At 46.2% G+C, this 12,359-nt stretch overlaps 2 long non-coding RNA genes across 6 annotated transcripts in view; one reads left to right on the forward strand and one right to left on the reverse strand.

Moving 5' to 3' along the window:
• LOC102901810 overlaps positions 1 to 11,931 on the forward strand; it is a 34,967-nt gene extending 23,036 nt beyond the window's left edge. For 2 of the 5 annotated variants that reach the window (XR_439895.5, XR_439892.5), the window contains exons 3-5: positions 3,818 to 5,726; positions 9,861 to 9,933; positions 11,611 to 11,931. This is a non-coding gene — a long non-coding RNA (uncharacterized LOC102901810). The remainder of the gene's footprint in view (positions 1 to 3,817; positions 5,727 to 9,860; positions 9,934 to 11,610) is intronic. The other 3 variants (XR_006595141.1, XR_006595140.1, XR_006595139.1) reach the window with 3 other exon arrangements.
• On the reverse strand, positions 1,829 to 7,280 carry LOC123384298. The gene is made up of 2 exons (XR_006595142.1): positions 6,042 to 7,280; positions 1,829 to 2,544 (listed from the first exon to the last, which is right to left on the reverse strand). It is a non-coding gene; the product is annotated as an uncharacterized LOC123384298 (long non-coding RNA).
• Positions 11,932 to 12,359: the final 428 nt, after the last annotated feature.

Raw genomic sequence — 12,359 nt, forward strand, 5'->3', positions numbered from 1 at the left:
TGCTGTGTTGGATGGCACAGCGGTCGACTATGACAAGAGGGCATCTGGGCTGGGAAACACCACGTGTCGTGGAAGATGGGACATCTGCCCGAAAGCAGGGGGATTAAGTGAAAGTTTACATATGGAAGCCTGGCATGCCCCACCCAATCTTCTTACAGGCTGCTTTCCTGACCTAGATTCCAGAATGCTGGCAGGGAGAATTACACTCTCCTAAAAAGAAGCTGGGGGAACCATCTCTGGGGACTTTGACCAGCTCGGGAGGAAGGACCTAAACATGCGTTGGGAGCTTCCTAATCGTCATACCAAATTGGCAGTGAAGAGACCCCCTGCCAACCACATAGCATTCAGTAACCTTTAGCCTAGGTCCCACCCTCCCCCATGAGCAGGCGGCCAAGGGCCCTCGTACATTCGAGGAACAATGTAAACGCGAAAGAGACCAGACAAACAGAGGGACAGATCTAAGCGAAGATCTCTGGGCGCACATATTTTGTTAAATTTGGAGGTCTATAATGCTGGGAGAGAAAAATGGCCTTTCTTTTCACTAAGTTCAAGGCAGCATTTTCTTCGCCTACAAACATAAGCAACAAACTGTAGTAGTGTTAGCAGTTTCGGTGACTTCATCATCAATAGAAACCGGGTATTTTCCTGCCATGATGGTATTGTTGGAGTCATTTCATAACATCATTTATGCTCGTCATGACTTTGAAATGATGGTAGTCATTAGACACCCTGCTAAATCTTCTAACATAGAAGCACATATGTCACTCTATGACAGATTTGTTTTTTAAATATTTTGATAACTGTATGTTGATATAAATGATTTCCTTTGTAATCCTGTGCGTAGAAGTTGATTCATTTAAAGATATTACGCTGGGGCGCCTGGGTGGCGCAGTCGGTTGAGCGTCCAACTTCAGCCAGGTCACGATCTCGCGGTCTGTGAGTTCAAGCCCCGCGTCAGGCTCTGGGCTGATGGCTCGGAGCCTGGAGCCTGCTTCCGATTCTGTGTCTCCCTCTCTCTCTGCCCCTCCCCCGTTCATGCTCTCTCTCTCTCTGTCCCAAGGATGAATAAAAGTTGAAAAAAAAAATTAAAAAAAAAAAAAAAAAAAAAGATATTACGCTGAGAAAAGGTCCACAGTCTCCACCTGACTGCAGAGGGGTCCAGGGCACAAGAAGGGTTCTCTTTAGGATGGCTAGGGAATGGAGATCATAATCGGTAAGCACTTTGTGCCAGATTTTAAACCTCAGAATTCTAAGAGTAATTATTATTATTACTTTGATAGCTTTCCTTAGTACTTAAAATGTTCATTTTGTCATTGCAATGGGATATTTGGAGGGGGAGAGAATCATAGAAGGACTTCATCAGCCCCCTTGACCCGAAAGTTCAGTTTTCTTTTCTAAAAATAGTACGTGCGCATCATAAATAAGCTAGAAAGGTACAAAGAGGACAACAAAAATCACCTCCAATCCCACTACCTGTTTGGCGAACATTGTTCTGGGCAGCACTGTGTGCATAAACACATAACATACACGTATATCCACACAAACATATAGAGATCAGTGTATGTATAAAGATATATACGTAATTATAGGGGCACCTGGGGGGCTCAGTCCGCTGAGCGCCCACTTTTGGTTCGGCCCAGGTCATAATCTCACGGTTTGTGGGATCCAGCCCCCGAGTCAGCTCCGAGCCGACAGCACAGAGTCTGCTCGTGATTCCCCCTCTTTCTGCTCCTCCCCTACGCACAATCACTTGTTCTCTAAATAAATAAATGTGAACAAAATAAAGTTAAAGACATAGACGTAATTTTTGACAAAAACAGAATCAAAGTACACACTTATTATTATTTTATTTCTTACTACACATTTGTTATTATCATTGTATTTTTTACCCTGCGTTCATCTTCTATAGTAATAACAAGAATTGAGGTGGGTAATTATTTTCACCAGTCAGTTAAGGAAACTGAGACTCAGATAATTAAAGCCTGGTGCATGGTCACAGGTGGTGAGAGAGAAAGAAATCTCTTGGTCATCCCAGAATGACTTACTGTTCAAGGACCCCATGTCTGTGAGGGGGGAAGCCTGGAGTTCAACTGGACTGAGAGAGCTTCACCCTCCCAGCTGCACTTACCCAAAAGCTTGTGACCCGAAATCTTTGTGATTTGAGGGGGATTCTATCTCGGGTGCAGGTGACCCATATGCCAAGTCCCAAAACAGATCCGCTGAGAAGCTTCAACTGAATGATCATACTTGGAGGCAGGAATCTGACATCCTGGGCTCCTTTCTGTATTTCCATTCTGATTCCTTTGGGAAGCAAATGGGGGCAATTCTTCTCATTAACTCCAAATGCAGCCCTTCGCGGGCACCATGTGCTGCGGTGGACAGGTGGAAAGCCATCCACACAAAGGCTGACCTCTCCATCCCGTCTGGCTCCCTGGAACTGGAGGAAGATGAGACAAAGTGGACTTCCTGAGGTCCGTCCCAGAATTTATTTAATCTGCAGGATCCCAAAGCTCGGCGGGGCTGCGTCCGAATCGCCTGAGGAGCCTGTTGAAAGCAGTGATGCAAGGTTCTGATTCTAGAGTAGTGGATGTCAACCTTGGCTACCCATTAGAATCACCAGGGAAGCCTTTAAAAAACAAAATGGCGGAGTAGGCATGTTATGGACTGAATGTCATCCCCAAATTCCTGTGTTGAAACCTCACCCATCTCCTATCAATGTAACGGCATTAAGAGGTGGAGCCTTCGGGAGGCCTGACCTTAGATGAGGCCAGGAGGGAGGAGCCCTTTAATGGGATTAGTGCCCTTACAAGACTCACCCGAGAGCTGTGCTTCCTGTATCTGCTCTCTGCCTTGTGAGGGTACGATAAGAAGCTGGCAGTCTGCAACCTAGAAGGGGGGTCCTCGCCAGAACCTGGCCATGCCAGCACCCTGATCTTGGACTTCCCGCCTCCAGGAAGGTAAGAAAGAAATTCCTGTTGTTTATTATAAGCCACCCAGACTGTAATGTTTCTGTTAGAGCAATCCAAACTACTGCTCAGACAAGGCGCTCCGAGCTCCCCCAGAGAAACATTGAGAAAGCAAGCAGACACTATCAGAACTAACTTTGTCAGAACTCTGGAAAACCGTCAAGGTTTATAGCAACCAAGTGAATGCTGAGCGAAGGAAAAAGCAACTTGAAAACGGCTCAGTGCAAACAGGGGTGCCGTCTGAGGCAGAGTTGTGAACAGCCCGGCTGAGTGTTGAAGGAACACCCCAGCACAGAGGCAGTCTGCAAATACTGGGTGGTGTGTGTGTGTGTGTGTGTGTGTGTGTGATTGACGTATAGTTGGTACATCATGTTATATTAGCTTCAGGTGTGCAACATAGTGATTCACCATCTCTAATACGTTATTCTGTGCTCACAAGTGTAGCTACCCTCTGTCACCAGACATCGCTCTTAAGATACCGTTGACTCTATTCCCTATGCTGTGCCTTTCATCCCTGTGACTTATTCATCCCATGACTGGAAGCCTGTACCCTCCAGTCCCCTTCACCCGTTGTGCCCATCTCCTTCCTCTCTGGCAATGACCACTTCTGAGAGGTGTGTTTTGTTTTGTTTTTAAAGTTTATTTATTTGAGAGAGCGAGAGAGCACCAGCAGGGGAGGGGCAGAGAGAGAGGGAGATAGAGGATTCCAAGCAGGTTCCATGTTGTCAGCACGGAGCCCAACGCAGGGCTCGAACCCATTAACTGTGAGATCATGACCTGAGCCGAAATCAAGAGTCGGACACTTAACTGACTGAGCCACCCAAGACACCCCTTGTTTGTTTTGTTTTTAGTTCCTGGTGTTCAAGGAAATCTCTGTCAAAACTCCGTGGAGCATGAGCTAAAGGAACAGAGACATCAGTGACTTCATGTGAGTTTATGTTCATTTGCTACAGCAGCGGTAGGAAGCTAACTCAGCGCTCATCGAACGTTAGCTCTGGCCATTGGGGAGGAACTTCAGCTGCATGTTACCTGTGGTCAGTGTGTTCAGTAAATACTGATCACAATAAACATAATGGATACGAGAACTCGCCGGAAGCGGTATAGCAGGAGGTCTGTTCCTTTTCTGCTTAACTGTTGGTATCGGAAGCATCTGAAAGTACTTTGTTCAGTTTTTAAAAAAAATCTGTAATTCTGAACCAGTTACTTTATTCCACGGTGCCGGCCTGATTCCACACTTTGGTGAAAATTAGTAATTTTTTAACAGGTAGAGGCGGCAGTGAAATGGAACACACCTCAGGTCGGAAGTCCGAAAGTTGGGCCCTGGTCTCAGCTCCACCTCTATCTGGCAGTGTGACTTGGGTCATCTTGCCTCCTCTCTTTGGGTTTTGTTTTCCCCATTCAGAAAATGAAGGAATTAGATCAAGAATAATTCCCATGTGTCAAATGCCTACAATGCACAATTTATACATATGGTCTCATCTGAGCCACATAAAAACTGTGCAAGGTATCATCCCCATTTTATAGTTGAGAAAACTGAGAGGCCCAGAGAGGTTAAGTGACTTTCCCAAGGTCACAGAGTATCAGAGCTGTGATTTAAAACCAGGACTGTTTGACTCGTTTTGATAAGCCCCTCTACCTTTCCACGTTTTGGAGGTCGACACTGTCTTCACAGAACATGCTTATGAGGCACCTGCTTTTTTCCGTATATCATAGTGAGGATAATGGGTCTCTCTAGCTTCCCACTTGAGGGGTCTGGAACCTGGTCCCTCTCTTGTGTTTCTGAGAACCTCTGATTCAGCCCCTCGGAGACTTCCCTCGCAACCATGTATCCCTCCTCTCACCTCTAACAGACACTACGAGGTGCTGAACCAATGTCTGGCCTCTCCTTTTTACTTAGTAACAGAATCCTAATTTTGTTCGAATAAAATGTACCCACTTAAAAATACCTGCCCGCATTCCCTTGCAGGTGCACCCGTACAGGTGGTCCCCTGACCCAGTTCTGACCAATGAGATGTAAGTGGACGTTTGGGTGGGGATTCTTGGGAATCTATCTTCTTCATACTAAAAGGTGGGAGAAGTCAGCAAGCCTAAGGCACAAATTGCCTTTGTTTTCATCCTCGCCTGGAACGTAGGTGAGGTTTCTGGAAGTGGAGCAGCCATCTTGTGACTGTGAGGGTGAGTGCCACCTGCTAAGGATAGCAGAGCCGGAAGACCGAAGAAACTTCTTTGTAATCGGTCCTCTGTACCAGCCTGGATTGCCTAGACTTCTTGTCACATGAGAAAAATAAAGCTTTATTTGGTCAGATTTCTGTTCTGTCAACTTCATACCATCCTAACTGACAGGTTCTCTGAGAAAAGTCTCTCCTCTGCCCTGTAGGCCTGACATGTGGCCTTAATAAGCACCTGTGGTGACTCAAAAATAGACCAGGGGGGAAGAGAAATTGGCCATGGCTGTGATTCTGAACTTGCTGAGCCATCACCTGTTCAATCCATGCTCTGAAGAAGAGTCTGTTAATTACACTCTCCTTGGCCAGCCAGAGCACAGGAGGCTGCGTCCGTGTGTTCTCAGGGAAGCTCAAATATAGCTCAGGCTCCTTCACCGCTTTTGCTGAGTGTGCAGCTTCCGCGTGTCTGGCAGCCCCAGCGAAGAATGGAGAAGCTTTTCCCGGGAGGTTAGAGTCTGAAGAAGGTGCTAGGAAACAGGGATGCTGGCAAGGTCTGGCTCAAGGAAACAAGATCTTCCCTCCCGCCTTCTGCAAGGTGAGTATTACACCTCCTAGTTAGCAGGTGACAAAACTTGCTTCAAGTCCAAACAGGCTCAGAGACTGAAGTGGCCGTGTGTCAGTCTGAGCATTTGGTTGTACGCAAAGAAGCGGACTCTGCATAGCTGGAGGGAAAAAATAGTTTGGGGGAAGAATATGGGATGGCTCTCAGAATTTCAGGCGAAGCTGAGAAACCAACCTGAACAAAGGGAACCATAGTTCCAGGTGGTCTGGATAGCAGAATTCCAGCATTGGGATGACGTACCTTCGATCATGGGCCCACGCCACAATTAAAGAGGGCAGGATGCCTTACCTGACCATCTTTCTAGATGGTGCTGGAAAAGGTGGTTTTCCTGGGGCTCCTGCCTGGCTCATTCGGTGGAGTGTGCAGCTCTTGACCTTGAGGTCATGAGTTCCAGTCACATCAGGTGTAGAGATTGCTTAAATAAATACATTTTCTAAAAATCTAGAAAAGAAAAAGTCATTTTCCTAAAGCTACCACAGGGTTCAAGTACCAGAATAATGCAAGAGAATGTTGGGCGGCAACACAAAACAAAAAAATGTCCATGGCAGGTAGTATAGAATTGGTCAAGGGGATGGGTTTGGGGAGCTGGCTGACTTTAGTTAAAATCTTAGCTCTGCTCTTTGGCCAAACCCATTAACCTCTTAAGCCTCAATTTCCTCCTCTGTGTGTAATGAGGATGAGTCATATTCAGATCTACTAGAACATACGATTTTGTCCCCCACCTCCTCCAAATGTTCTATCCCCAGCACCTAGCCGAGTGCATGCTTGCAGCTGATGCTAAGTACATATTTATGGAAGGAGTGAATGAACTCTACATTTGTCCCAGAATACCTCTTATGTAGGAAGCTATTTGGTTGAAAATATAACGTGATAGGTGCTTGAAGTGGAAAGTGAGCACCCCTGCTGCCTCACTGCCTCCCTCCGGGGAGGGAGGGGAAGGAGGAGAAATCTAGGCAGACGCCCTGAGGTAGATAAAAGGACATCCACTCTGCAGACTCTTCCCCCGACACTCCCCACCAGCACGCTGACCTGCTTACTCACTTCAGTCACTCTGCCCTCGTCCTCACAAGCGAGGTTCTTTCGCTGAAAACAACAATCCCACGTTGAGCGCAGGATAGATTCATTCTAGCAATCTCCAGGACTTCCTGGCATAATGTTGGCGTGTTAAACACTACTGATAGGTTTGATGGCTTAAGAAGGCTAAAGTCACCACACCCCTGCGTTTCCCAGTGAACCATGACGTAGAGTGGCAAACAGAACAAAATCACAGCCCTGGAGAATGTGTGCATTGTTAAAACAAAACACACACCCAGCAGGACATCGCTGGTGAAATGAATGCATTGCGACTTTCTCAGTCATGTTTTCATTGACTAGTCTCAACGAGATCAAATTCTGAGTAGTTTTGTTCCCCAGGGCTACTGTAGAAATACAAAGCATGGGGCGCCTGGGTGGCGCAGTCTGTTAAGCATCCGGCTTCAGCCAGGTCACAATCTCGCGGTCCGTGAGTTCGAGCCCCGCGTCGGGCTCTGGGCTGATGGCTCGGAGCCTGTTTCTGCTTCTGTGTCTCCCTCTCTCTCTGCCCCTCGCCCGTTCATGCTCTGTCTCTCTGTCTCAAAAATAAATAAACGTTGAAAAAAAAATTAAAAAAAAGAAATACAAAGCAGAAAAGAAAGAGACCAACTTTGAAGAAGTAAGGATATTGGTATCCTTGGTCCCTCTAATAACCAGCACCTTTGCTATACTCATTGTCACCCTCAGAAGCTCCGCCGTCACCATGCTCCCCAATTGCCACCACCGCCACCACCATTTTCTTCCCCATAAAAATTCTCATCAGCATTGTTATCACTACCTAGTAAATGACACTGGGGCCCCACCCAGATGCCCTTCACTAGGCCGGTGTACTCATCCCCCAGCTGCAGTGAGAGTTGGTTGCTCACAGCTCACGGCCACTCCCTTCTGACAATTCACCTCAGCCAGTGGAACTGCCTTGACAGGAAATCCCTGGGAATCTGTGCCCCTGAAGACCTGTGCCCCTGTGTACCCAATGACCAACTAACTGGATGTACAGTCCCCCACCGCCTTGCCTCAGGCTGGGACAACCCTCTTTGGAATTGGGCAGTGGCTAGACTGGAGCTGCACCCATATTTTTTTTGCCTACCTTTCTCCCTAGTCGTATTCTCCTTCCCTCACCCCCTCAAAGGCTTCACCCGAGAGATCCCTCAATAAGTCACTTGTACTGGCCAGCTCTAGCTCATGGGGGTCAACTGCACACTTTCTTCCCAACTCTGTGCTGAGTGACATTGCGTTGATAGCTTGGAATCAGACATGGTGGGAGTACTTACACCATGGAAGCTGGCAAAAACACTTTTGTTATTGTTCATTTTGAAGTGCTAGTTGTTAAATATTTACTGCATACCACCAGGCACAGGTCGGCCATACAATTCCAAACGTTTGTTGGAATGCCAGCCCTAAGTTGTCACTTGAGGGGCTGAGGTAGATTCCTACCCCTGGGGGGACTTATCCATAGGCTACCAGTGGTGTATGAATTATGTGGTGAGAAAAAAATGGCTTAGGTCAGCAGGTGTCTCGTGGAATTGGGTAATCAATAAGTTGTGACCAGTTGGCAAGGAGAATTGAATAATGCTAATAATCATAGCTGTCGTCTATTGAATACTAAGTTAAATTTGTGTTGTGCTAAGCACTTTGCATGAATTATTCTTGTGTAAGTCTTATAATACCCCTTGCAGGAATATCATCACCCCATTTTATCAGATTGAACAAGCTCTAGAGGTAAAGTCCTTGCCTAAGGCCACATAGCTTATTGGTGCAAGCATTGGGATTTGACCCCCAGTCTTTCTGACTCCAGAGCCTGTATTCATAGCCACTCGTGAAACAGATCTGGGGGCCCAGATAGGCAAAAGCCACAGGCACAGTGATGATAAGAATGAGTAGAAACTAGATTAAGGTGAATGTGCTCATCAGGACATCTTGGTTTCAAGTTGAAAAAACTAAACTTGAATCAGCTTCAAGAAAAAAGGATTCTTCACTGGGTCACATCTATCCTTAGGAGGAACAAAACTAAGGCTGGCCTTAGGGCTGACTGGAAGAAGAGTCTAGAATCCAAAACCATGCAATTCTCTCTCTCTCTCTCTCTCCTTTCCCTTTCCCCCCTCCCCCCTTTGTTTCTCTTTGCATCCTGGCTGGACACATCCTAGGGAAAGGCTTTCCCAGCTACCCTGGGCCTTTGTTACTATTCAATTGCAGAGGGTAGTTGTCCAAGGCACCTACAGGGTGGTGGGATCCTGAACCCGGAATTCGTGCCAGGTGACTCTCTGATCAGTGAGGAGACACAGAGCTTATGACGATGAAAAACCTTATGGAGAGTGGGTAGTCGCCACAGCTTCCCCCGTGATTAGAATTCCCATACTTGACCACGGTTCTTCCCAAGCAGCAGATAGCGTGAAGTGGAAGAGAGAGAGCGTAGGTTTGGTGTCACAGAGATCTAATTTCACACGGTGGCTTTCCCGTGCCACCCCGTGCTTTGCCTGAGAGATAGCTGATGGTTAACCGGCAGTGTGGCTTCGGGCAAGTCCCTTCACTTCTCTGAGTCTGAATTTGCCCACGTGGGATGTGGAGATGATCATCACGCTTAGTTGGCAGCATTGTGAATGTTACACGAGTGAGGTGTAAGCAGAGACGGTGCTTGGTTAGTGTTCGTTCCCACATCCACTCGCTTTCCCAACAGAACCAATCCTCCTTTGTTAGGTCGTTTTTGACTAGGCTGGTGGGGTGGCCTCTACTCTTACCCAGGGATACAGGGGAAAGGGAAATGTATTCTATGAAAACTATCCGGGCAAGGCCCTCATTCTTTGCTCTGCCAGCAGTTACATAAATCCCAAAGTCATCTCTATCTTTCCCCGCCGCCCTGGCTAGCCTCCAGACCAATTAAACATTGATGGTGTAGCTATACTTATCTCCATCTCCCTCTCCCAATCAAGGCTTGGACATCAATTCTCTCTTTCAAATAAAAAATTTAACCCTCACATTTTTGGATTCTTCGGTTTATGAAGCACTTCCAGATTCGCTGACTTCACATACTTATTATAGGAGTTAAAGCAATATGGAAAAGTACAAAGAAGGAAGTGAGAAAGTCAAGTGATCAAGGTCAACAGCACGAAGGGTAAGTCATGTTGATATTATGTGCCCCCGCTATGATGTGATAGGAAGAGCACATCACTCCCCCCAAACCTATAATCTCAGTCTAATCATGAGGAAGTGGGAGACTAGCGAAAATGGAAGACATTCTACAAAATGAAGTGACCGCTACTCTTTGAAAATGTCAAGACTATGAAAGACAAGGAAAGAGTGAGAACCTGTCATAGGCCAGAGGAGACGTGACATCTGAATGCGAGATGGTATCCTGGTTTGGAAACTGGGACAGAAAAAAGGACATCAGTGGAAAAATTGGACAATCCGAATGAAGTCTGTAGTGTAGTTAATCATATTATGCATATTACCCAGTTAATTTCATTTTGATAAATGTACCGTGCTTATGTAAGGATGTTAACATTAGAGCAAGTTAGGTGAAGAATAAGTGAGATGGTACTTTTTGCTCTATCTCTGCAACTCTTCTGTAAATCTACAATTATTTCAAATTTAAAAGTCGAAAAACAAAACCCAAAACACCTGAGATTTGCATAATTCAAATGAGATGAATGTCATGCCCAACATCTTTCAATGCGTGTACACAGATAATCAGAAATAGTTTTATCAAAATTGTTTCATATTATGAAACTCTTCTTTAATTTTGAGAGATCTTTCATATATTTGACTGGGATTTAATAGAATTTTTGTAGATGAAAGAATATCTGAACTTTAGATAGCTCTTTCTCCACCAAAAACAATACTAGCTCATCAAAGATCCCTCCGGAAAACATCAAGAGGTTGCAGCCATCATCATTTTTAACTAAATATTTCAATTTCAGATAGCAACTACCTGCAGTGAAACATTGGCAGTTTTTAAAAAGTTTTTAATGTTTATTTATTTTTGAGAGAAAGAGAGAGACAGAGTGCGCGTGGGGGAGGGGCAGAGAGAGAGGGAGACACAGAATCCGAAGCAGGCTCCAGGCTCTGAGCTGTCATCAAAGAGCCCAATGCGGGGCTTGGACTCACAAATCAAGAGATCATGACCTGAGCCGAAGCTGGACGCCCAACCAACTGAGCCACCCAGGCGCCCCGAAACATTGGCACTGTTATGCTTTTCCCCATCCCTTCTCCCCAAACTTCCCATTTTGCATTAGTTAAGTTATTATGTTTACATTGTTGAGTGAGACAGAGGTTGCTTTTAGTCATGAGTTACAGAAAACAGTAGCTTAAATAAACAAGTAGTGAAGAGTTAGACAGTCACTGCCTCAGGTTCAGGGCCTCAAGAATGTCAGGATTGGGGTCTCTGCAAGTCTCTTGGGGTTTTCCTCATAATTACAAAACAGCTGCTGCAGCTCCAGCCACCATGTCTCTATTTCACTAAAAGGAGGAGAAAATGACTCTATCAACAAAGCTTTCCACAAATTCTTAGTCTATATCTCATTGGCCGTAACTGTGTTATATGCCACCCCTGGCAGTAACACAGTAACAGGCTAGGAAATGTGGGATTTTTTTTTTTTTTTTTTTTACTAGGTACATGTGATGGACCCAATCTAAATTGGTATTTCTTAGTAAGGAAGGAAGAGCTGCTAATTCTCACAGTTATTTTTTTCTTATTCTATATTTAGGCATATTTAATACTTACAAGTAATCTTATATACCAAAGCTTCTTTGTACCTAAATTCTTTATTTTGATCCACTTCTTGGTTGGCAGGGCTTCACTGTCAGGGATGAGCTGAGGCTCAGGAAGCAGCCACGAAAACCTGCCTTGCACCCCCTCTCATTTCTCCGCTGCGCTGGAATCGGACTCTAAATGGAAAGAGGGAGTCAAGAGGGCCCCAACCTGGCTCCCTCATCCGGGCAGAAGCTGTCCCTTTAAAAGAGAGAGGAGGCAGAGTTGGCTTACTGCTGCTAGAAGAGGCTGACTGACAGCCAGTGTGCTCCCGGGAGGCCTGATGTCATCGCCAGTGAGCAACAAGGCACCTGACTGGCAGCAGAATGAGGAGTCCAGGAGCCTTGGCTGTGACTGCCGGGGGGGGGGGGGGGGGGGGGGGGGGGGGGGGGGGGGGGGCTCTGCACAGCACCCACCGAGCAGGCATTTAAAGTTGCAGGAATTGGGTCCATCCCAGGCTCTTCAGGGCCCCTCTCTCAGCCTTACCTATCAAGCAGGGCTTCTCTCCTCCATTCTCTCCATCCTTGGACCGGGGGTGTCCTGCCTGCAGGACCAGACTCCCGTTCCAGCACTGGAACCACCCCCCGAGTGCCAGGTCCGGACCATACCTGGCTCTCAAGTGCATGCTCTCCTTCCCTCCTCCCCTCTGATGATGAACTTGACACTATTTTTTTTTTCTAATTATAAAGGTAATACAGGCATTGTAAAAAAAAAAAAAAAAAAGGAAGGAAGGAAAGAAAGTACCAGTTGACTCTTGTACGTTGCTGATGCCCACGCAGTTGAAAATCACA

Source organism: Felis catus, chromosome A3, assembly GCF_018350175.1.
Source record: "Felis catus isolate Fca126 chromosome A3, F.catus_Fca126_mat1.0, whole genome shotgun sequence".
Lineage (NCBI taxonomy): Eukaryota > Metazoa > Chordata > Mammalia > Carnivora > Felidae > Felis > Felis catus.